Raw genomic sequence first — 9,746 nt, forward strand, 5'->3', positions numbered from 1 at the left:
GAAGGAAGGAAGGAAGGAAGGAAGGAAGGAAGGAAGGAAGGAAGGAAAGTTCTTAAGATTCATGGCCACTATTCTTTTTCTCTCTCCTCAAAGAAGGGTCTCAACTCAAATCTCATTGATTCCCAGATGAACCTTGGAATCCTCACCACAACCTGTGCACACTTTCTGTTCAGTTCAAGGAAGAAGATACAAAAGGAAAGATAACAAGCTATTTCCCCCTGGCTGTTAACCAAAAGTGGCCAGTGCTCATATCTTTACCTTTGCGAATTTACCCCCATTGCATTCTTATTTTTGTCCATATTTTGACAAACTGAAACAGTTCACCTAAATCTTTGTTTATATTATTAATGTTAGCAGGAGACATTTGCAAAGAGATCTTTGGTACTTTAAAAAGATGGGAGGAATGATCTAATGTTTGGATTTCCCATAAGTATGAGTGTATGATAATTATATCTCAGACTTAACACAAGTTACTGAGGAGAGAAAAAGTCTCAAATGGGTTGAAGGTTGGAGAGTTTCGGGGCAGTAGAGATGCTGAGACTGGAGAGTCCTTCAACTTTGACCAAAGTTCAGGAGCCTACTGCAGCTAGTATGGCTTTAGGTAACAATGTCTGATCAGCAACTAAAACTTTTTGAGCATTCCCATGGTGTATAGCTTATCTCCAAACTTCATTACATTCTATTTATCCTCCCACTCTCACCTTAACTTGTGGTATATGGGTCCTTTATTTATCTTACATGTGGGGATCCCTTCTCCCTATTAAAACTCTGCATGGGGAACCTTATAAAATGTTAGAGGAAAGTCTAATATAGTAGTAGGGTCAAGGGAAAGTGTTTAGTATTCTCATATTTACCTATTCTGTTCCAGACTCTTTGCTGACTTCCAATTTCACATCTCTCAACATCTTTCAGACATCTGAAATTGGATTGCAGTAGATATCTTAAGGTCAAGTCCAAAACAGAATTTTTTCTTCCCAAGCCTTCCCTATTATTATAGTGGGCATCATCATCTTCTCAGTTCTTCAGTTTTGCAACCTAAAAATCATTTTTTACTCCTCCTTCTTTTTACCCTCTGTATTCAATCTGATACCAAGGTCTGTTAATTTAACTTCTACAATATTCCTTCAATACTTCCCCCCCCCCTTGTCTCCTCTGACACTGCCACCACTATAGCAAAATTTAAAAAAAAAATTCTTATCTGATAGTATTTTTCCCACTTACATGTCAAAACAATTTTTAACATTCATTTTTACAAGATTTCAAGTTTCAAATTTTTCTCCCTCTCTCCCTTCCTCCCCTCCCTCCTTCCTAAAAATGGTAGGCAATTTGATATAGATTATACACGTGCTATCTTATAAAACATATTTCCATATTAGTCACAGTTGTGAAAGAAGAAATAGATCAAAAGGGGAAAAACATGAAAAAGCTTGAAGTAAGTGAAAAAAGTATGCTTCAATCTGCTTAGGATCTACCAGTTCTTTTTATGTATGTGGATAGCATTTTCCTTCATGAGTCATCTGTATTTGTCTTGGATCATTGTACTGCTGAAAAGAGCTGAGTCATTCATAGTCAATCATCACATAAAGTTCATGATAACTCTATATAAAGCTTTCCTGGTTCTGTTCAATTCACTTTGTATCAGTTCATACAAGTCTTTCCAGGTTTTTTTCTGATATCTGCTTGTTCATTATTTCTCATTGTAAAATAGCATCCCATTACATTCATATATTACAGTTTGTTCAGCCACTCCCCAATTGATGGACATCCCCTCAATTTCTAATATTTTGTCACCATGAAAAGGGCTGCTATAAATATTTTTGCACATGTAAGTATGTTTCCCATTTTTATCACTTTGGGTACAGACCTAGTAGTGGTATTGCTGGATCAAAGGATATGTGCAGTTTGATTGCCCCTTGGGTATAGTTGCAAATTGCTCTTCAAAATGGTTGGATCAGTTCACAACTCCACCAATGATGCATCAGTGTTCCAATTTTTCCATATCCTCTCCAAACCTTACCATTTTCCTTTTTTTGTCATATTAGCCAATCTGAGAGATGTGAGCTGGTACCTTAAAGTTGTTTTAATTTGCATTTTTCTAATGAAAAGTGATTTAGAGTACTTCTTCATATGCCTTTAAATAACTTTGATTCCTTCTCTGAAAACAGCCTGTTCATATCCATTAACCATTTATCAACTGGGGAATGGTTTATATTCTTATACATTAGACTCAGTTCTCTGCATATTTGAGAAATGAGGCTTTTGTCAGAAACACTTGCATTAAATATTGTTTTTCCAGTTGTCTGCTTTTCTTCTAATCTTGATTGCATTGGTTTTGTTTATACAAAAGCTTTTTAATTTAATTAAATCAAAATGAACTATTTCACATATCATAATGCTCTCTATCTCTTGTTTGGTCATGAATTCTTCCCTTCTCCATTGATCTGAGAGGTAGACTATTCCTTGCTATTCTAATTTGCATATGGAGTCAACATTTGTGCCTAAATCTTGCACCCATTTTGACCTTATCTTGGTATATGTTATGAGATGTTGGTCTACACCTAGCTTGTGCATGTAACTCACTTAATTTCTCCTTTAAGAATTTGAACACTATGCCATTTTGTTTTGATCGATTCTTGATGTATCATAGAGTCATTAGCTTCCACTTGCCAAATTCTAACTTTTAAGGAATTGTTTTCCTCAGTTAACTTTTGTACTTCCTTTTCCATTTGGACAATTGTACTTTTTAAGGAGTTGTTTTCTTCAGTGGATTTTTGAATCTCCTTTTCCATTTGGCCAATTCTACTTTTTAGGCAGTTCTCTTGTTTTGAAATTGTTGACCCTTTTTTCCATAACTCTCTTACATCACTCTCATTTCTTTTCCCAATTTTTCTTCTACCTCTCATATGATTTTTAAGCTCTTTGGTGAGCTCATCCACGAGTTTTTTCTGGGCTTGAGAACACTTCCCACTCTTGTCTGGGGCTTTGTCCACAGGTTTTTGATACTGTTTTCCTCTTCTGAGTTTGTGTCTTGCTCTTCCCTGTTACCATAATAACTTTCTATGGTCAGATTCTTTTCTTTGTTGTTTTCTTGCTCATCTTTTTTGGCCATTTTCCTTTCTTTTAATTTTGAGCTCTGCTCCCAGTATGGAAGGGGTTCCAAGGATTGAAGTCTGTCTCAGGCTTCTTATGCCAGGGGCTGCCAGTCCTGACTATTTACCTGGTGCTGCACTGGTGTTGCCTTGAGGTTCACTAGAAAACCTAGTGTCTGGTGTTGTGCTGAGGGGTACCTGGCACTTCTGGAGGCTGTAGATGTCTGGCAACTTACTTGGGGCTGAGCTGGGGTCCTAGTGCTGATGTCTGGCATGTACTGAGGCCAGTGGGGATATTTCTGGGTTTCCTTGGGGCTATGTTAAAGCACAAGGAGGTCTGGCCACAGGAGGTGGCCTGTTGACCTCTGGTAAATTCTTTACCTCTTACTTGGACTATTGTAATGACCTGCTGATAGGTCTGCCTTCTGCAAGTCTCTCTCTACTCCAATTCATCCTTAATTCAGTCACTAAAAATGATTTTCCTCTCCCACTCAGTAAATTCCAGTGGTTCCCTATTGCCTCCAGGATCAAATAAATAAATCTATGTTTGTCATTCAAAGTTCTTCGCAGACTCTAATTCCCTCCTACCATTCTAGTCTTTATACATATTTCTCCCTGATATATACTCTTTGATACAGGGACAATGACCTCCTTGATGTTCCACAAATCAGATATCCAATCTCTCAGCTTGGGGCATTTTCTCTGGCTGCCCATTACCTGCAATGCTCTCCCTTCTCACCTGTATTATTTGTTTATTGTCTCCCCCATTAGATCATGAGCTTCTAAAGGGTAAGGACTATCTTTTGCCTCCTCAGTACTTAGTTCAGTACATGGCACCTTAATTTTTTTTATTAATTGATTGAGAAGGAACTAATAAAAATTGAAAGATTAAATATAAGACAGGAGGATAAATAATGGAGCAAGCTCACAACTGACATAGAGGAAGTGCAATCAGTCACAAGTTGAGGAATGATACTTAGCAAGGAGGATGCTATAGGGAATGCACTTAGAGGAATATTCCTTGACACATAAACAAAGATCCAGAGAAGCTCAAAAACCTGTGAGTCTCTCTGTCCAAATGAGACCTGCCCTAAAGGCTGAAGCTGCATTTTCCCACCTGAGAAGGGTGAATATCAACCAGCCTCCAGACCCCAGGTCTAAACTCTTCCTTCCCTTCCCCCACTGGCTGGTCCTGCTAGATCCAGATAAGAACACAATAAAAACCCATCAGACATAACTGATTTAGTACAGAGGCTGCTCCATTCTCTCCAGGACATTGACTTCCATCCACCTAGGCTCTCAGAAGATTGCCCTGCATCCATCCTCCTTTTCTTGTTATAAATATCTCCCCTCAGGAAAGCTTGCTTTTTTTCATTTTCTCTCTCACTCCCTGCTTCTGCTGCATTTTGTCCAATGTCCAGGGAGGCTCTGCTCATCGCAACCATAGATTCTTTAGAAGCATGGGAATCTAACTCTGTGATGAACAATTTTAGGATGTGCTCTGATATACCAAGTCTTTGATTTAGACTATAGAATGCATAGATTGTTTCCCTTCTCCCCACCACTAGGTCTGTGAGTAAGGGCCTGCCTTGAATTGTACCTCCGTCCAATTTCTTTCCCCTGGCAACTTAAGTGTCACATAAGGGAAATTGCTACCTTTCTCTGTATAGGTATTTCCAACTTCCCTAAGTGTGTATTAAGACAGAAGGTCACCTAACAATTTAAGACTGAAAGAAAGGATGAGAGAAAACAGAGAGTTTAGAGATGTGAGCAGAGGGAGCTTGTCTATAGTGTTTCTATCTATCTCACATTCTTAATATGTATAGCCAGCTCTAGCCCTAGACAAAATTGTGAAGTGAACTAAAATTTATCTCTGGATTCCCATTCTTCTCATTCTGCTTTCTCTCTCCTTACTAACCTGTCACTCTCATCCTTGTCAAAGTTCTCAAGAAAGGCTGAAATGCAATCAAACTGAAAGTGTAAGTACCTGATTTGAGTAGAAAGTACTAACCCACCCTCAAACCCTGAATGAGTACCACCACCACTGTCCCCCACATATAATTTTCTGTAAAGAGAGCTTGACTTTTAACAGGATTCAAAGTTCTAAAGTAAAGGAATAGTAGTCTAACATAATTCTATGCGTTAGCCAATCAGAGCAGATTGCTTTTGTTTGTTTGTTAAGGGGTGGTGGGGAAGAGAAAGAGAATGATTCTATCCCCAGAAATTACATCAGTAGGAAAGGGCCTGTTTTGGTGGTCAGTTCTTCCGATTTTACCTATGCTTGAAGCCAAGTTACCTGTGTGGTCTTGCTAAGCTTTCCTCAGTAGCTTTGTAAACACACTGTATCACCACACCACTTTTGGGGGCTTCAAGATGCTATTCCAGATGTACATTAAATTTATGACATCAGAAAGCTATGCAAAGAGCACTAGTTTTTAGGACTAATACTCTCCTAAGGCAAACAGATGGGAAACTAAATATGAACAAAACCACAAGACCACAAATCAATATACTGTACCTCACTGAAATTCTCAACAGTGTAATACCTAGAGAACTCTGAGATTTGGATTTATAGACATAAAAATATTTGTTCAGCAACATCATGCCACCAAGTAATATCCTCAGGCATGTCTAGTAAGTTGGATTCAACTCAGTTCTGGAAATAAATTGATTACAGAAAGAATTAGATATGATCTTAGATCAGGGTGGTCAGATATTCATATAAAGCATATTATCATTGTTAATCATATTTCAATATAAATCACCTATTGTCCCTGAACCTCAGGGCATGGTCCTGTTAGTGAGATAACAAGTCATTGGCTTCAGGGTTGTTGTAGTTGTTTTTTTAGGTTGTTTGTAAATGAATATATGCTAGATCTAACAAGGTATCTTGGGAATGAACCAATGAACAGATTATTTTACCATAGACACTGAATTGACATTACTTCAGTTACAATAATTTTCCATTCCTCATTGAATTTGCACTGCATTGGCAGATGAGGAGGATCTTTATGACAAATATAATTGGACAAATATAGAAAAGGGAGGAAATGGGGGGGTTATTATTCTCCCTGTAAGCTACATAAATTGATGGTCAAAACAATCTTCATACTTTGGTGTTCACAGAAGACATAATGATGAGATTCTGTCTTTTTTAAGTTAAAAAATAAATAATGTTTTATTGATACAACCAGGCTTCCAACCAAGCCTGAGGCATTTTGAATGACACTTCATTTGTCATGGAATCTTGAACCGAATTGGTTAAGAGAATGCAAATGCCATATAGAAAATTGGTGCCAGACACTTAGGAAGAAACACATGGAGAGAGACAGACAGACAGACAGACAGAAACAGACAGACAGACAGAGAGAGAGGAGAAGAAGAAGAAGAAGAAGAAGAAGAAGAAGGAGAAGGAGGAATTTGGAAGCTACAGATATGTAAAGAAAGCTGGTTCCTCCACATATGCCTGATATCCAGCTTCACTCCCTGAAGATTTCAGAAACTTCTCTCTTTGGTGAAAGTGGTTCCTCTTTCTTTGTGGGGCTGAGATAAGCATCTCTCTCCCTTCTAAAGAGATTACTCATTCTTGTTTACTTTCTGGCATATTTTTATTTTAGAACTTTAATTTCTGTTAATTGTTTTTCTTGGAAAAAAAGGTTTCTTGACATTTCATTTGTGATGGTCTTTGTGCAACCAGCGCTTGCTAGGAATAAGTTAAGCTGCTGAGTGCAAGCTGAGAACTACCCTTCCTCTTAAGAGCAACCAGGAAAATAGATTTTGTGTTAACATCCCCCACACATACAAACACATGCGCACACACTCACACACACCCTAGACTAACAATACCTGAGTAGACAAATAGATATAAATCTATCCTGATTCACCTCTTGAAGACAGGTGAGGGAAGGAGCAAATTCCAGCCTTGGTCCTTCTTTTGTTCCCCTCAAAGTAAGTTTCCAGTTTCCCTTGGAAAGGGGCTTTAGAGAAAATACATAAAACATTCTTAGTCTCATTACATTGATGCTTTTTTATTTTACACAGCTTTTATTTCCCAATGGACCTTTACAAACCAATAGAACTTTCTCTTGTAACAAAGTGTAAGCAGAACCAACCAAAGCATTGGTCATATCGGAAAACATATTTCATTTGGTGAACTGTCACTGGAAATATGTTTCAATTTCAGTTATCTGAAGACAAGATTTGTCCCTATATCAACAGAGATCTGTTGAATTTTCAGGTTGTTTTTCTTCCCATTACTGTGTTTGTATAAATTATTTACTTTGTTCTTATATAATCTATGTCATTTCACAAATGTTTTCCCAATGTTCTCTGAATTCATATTAGTCATTTCTTATGACAAAAGTGTGTGTGGGGGGGGGGGAGACTGGGCAGCACAGTGGATAGTTCCAGGCCTAGAGTCAGGAGGACTCATCTTCCTGAGTTCAAATCTGGCTTCAGAAATTTACTATCTGTGTGACCCTACACTGTTTGCCTCAGTTCCTCATCAGCAAAATGAGTGGAGAAGGAAATGGCAAACCACTCAAATATCTTTGCCAAGAAAACCCCCAATGAAGTCACAAAGAGTCAGACACTATTGAAATAACTGAAGAACAAAAAATAGCAAAAAAGAAAATTCTAATACATTCATGTAAAACAATTTGTTCATCTATTTCCCACTAACTTTGTTCCCAGTTTTTTGCTAATGAAAATGTGCAGCTGTGTCTGTACACACATACAAATACATATAAACACATATACATATACTGTATATGTGTGTATATGTATGTGTGTATGTGTAGTATATATACACATATATACACAAATATATCTATATATCTAGATAGTATGTGTGTACATGTGTGTGTGTGTGTGTGTGTGTGTGTGACTCTTCTCTTTGCCTTTGGCCTCCTTGAAGATCAATACAATACTGATATTTCCGGGTCAAAGTATATGTACAGTTTAGATATTTTTCTAGTGTAATACCATATTATTTTCTCAAAGAGTTGAATGCATAGTTCCACCAACAGTACATTGGTGTGCCTATCTTTTTATAGACCTTGCAGTGTTTATTATTTTGTCTTTCATCATCTTTACCAATCTAATAGATATGAGGAGAAACCTTAAACTTGTTTTCATTTGCATTTCTCTTATTAGTAATTTTGAAAATTCTTTTATATAGTCATTGATAGTTTGTAGTTCTCTTGAAAACTTACTATTCATATACTTTGAACATTTATCTTTTAGGAAATGGATCTCATTCTTACACATTTGTATTAATTGTCTGCATATCTTGGATAGAAAACCTTTATTAGAGATATTTGTTGTGAAGATTTTTTTCCCTGTTGATACTCTCCTCTTATTGTAGGCATAGTGTTTATTCTGCTTTTAAATTTCACATTATTAAAATGCTCTATTTTATTTTTTATCATTTCTATCCATTGATCATTTAATAATCCTTCTCCTAGTCATAACTTTGAAATGTTTCTCTCTGCCAATGTTTTCTATTGTTATTAAAGGTCATGTATCCATTTGTTTCTTATTATAGTATATGGTATAAAATGTTGGTTAAAACTTGACTTCTACCAAATCACTTTTCAGTTTTCCCAGTAGCTCTTATTAAATAGGAAATCTTTGCCCCCAACGACATTTTGGTCTGATTACCTAGTCTATGTCATTAACCAGTTTTTTTTCTATTTTTCTGAACTGGTAAAAACTTCTACAGTTTCTCATAAATTGCAACTTGATTGAATTAAAAGCACAGCATATTGGGAGTTTTGTTTGGTTTTTTGACAGCTGTCTATGAAAAAATCAACTACTTCAGTACCAGCCTATTTCTATAAAAGTTATGAGTTTCATCGGTGTCATCTTTGAGCCAATTTGTTTTCAATAGCAAAGCAGGATAACTACCAAATTGAATGCTAGAGTGAAGCCAGTCCATCCACATAATAGCTATGATCACCAAAATGTAACTCTTCTAGGCAGAACATACAGCAAACAGCCCCTGCCATCTCTTTATGATGAGCTGAAGCAAGGTCTTTAAAGTAAAGTCAAACATAACTTCAAAGTCAGGCAAAAATATTTAACTGCTGTTAAGCAGTAGGAAAAGAAAGACCATCCTGGCATTTGGTCAGGAATAATGTCCCCATTTGTAATGGTAAGGAGAATTTGAAGATCTCCCCTGCCCCTTAATAAGCCTAGGGGAATTTGAAGACCTTCCCTCCCATGAAGATATACTCTTCCCCCTAATAGGGTGAATGAATCACATGGAGCCTGTGGTGGGAGGAGTTTGCTAAAGGGTGGAACAGAGCCCCACAGGAAGCTGCGAGTCAGAGCAGAGACTGTTGGGAGGAGAGGACACACTCAAGGGAGACAGTTAGGCTTGTGAGTAAATGTTAGTTTATGGGAAGGTTAAAGGATGCTGTGATTTTCTGTGCTGTTATGGCTTATTAACTTCTCTGCTACTATTTGTAAAGCCAAGCACAAGCAGCTTTCCAGAGGATGGCAGCTGTGAACAGCTTTTCAAGGTTCTGATTACACAGTATAGTGGATACCCCATTTATTCAATGACTAATCAGAGCAAAACATTCCCAGAAAATCAAGGTACAGCATTCACAATGCTACATCTTATCACAAAAAATCAAAATACAGCATTTACAA

The sequence above is a fragment of the Petaurus breviceps genome, unplaced genomic scaffold (assembly GCF_028583685.1).
Source record: "Petaurus breviceps papuanus isolate PSGF00001 unplaced genomic scaffold, PetGlider_PUasm1.0 175, whole genome shotgun sequence".
NCBI lineage: Eukaryota > Metazoa > Chordata > Mammalia > Diprotodontia > Petauridae > Petaurus > Petaurus breviceps.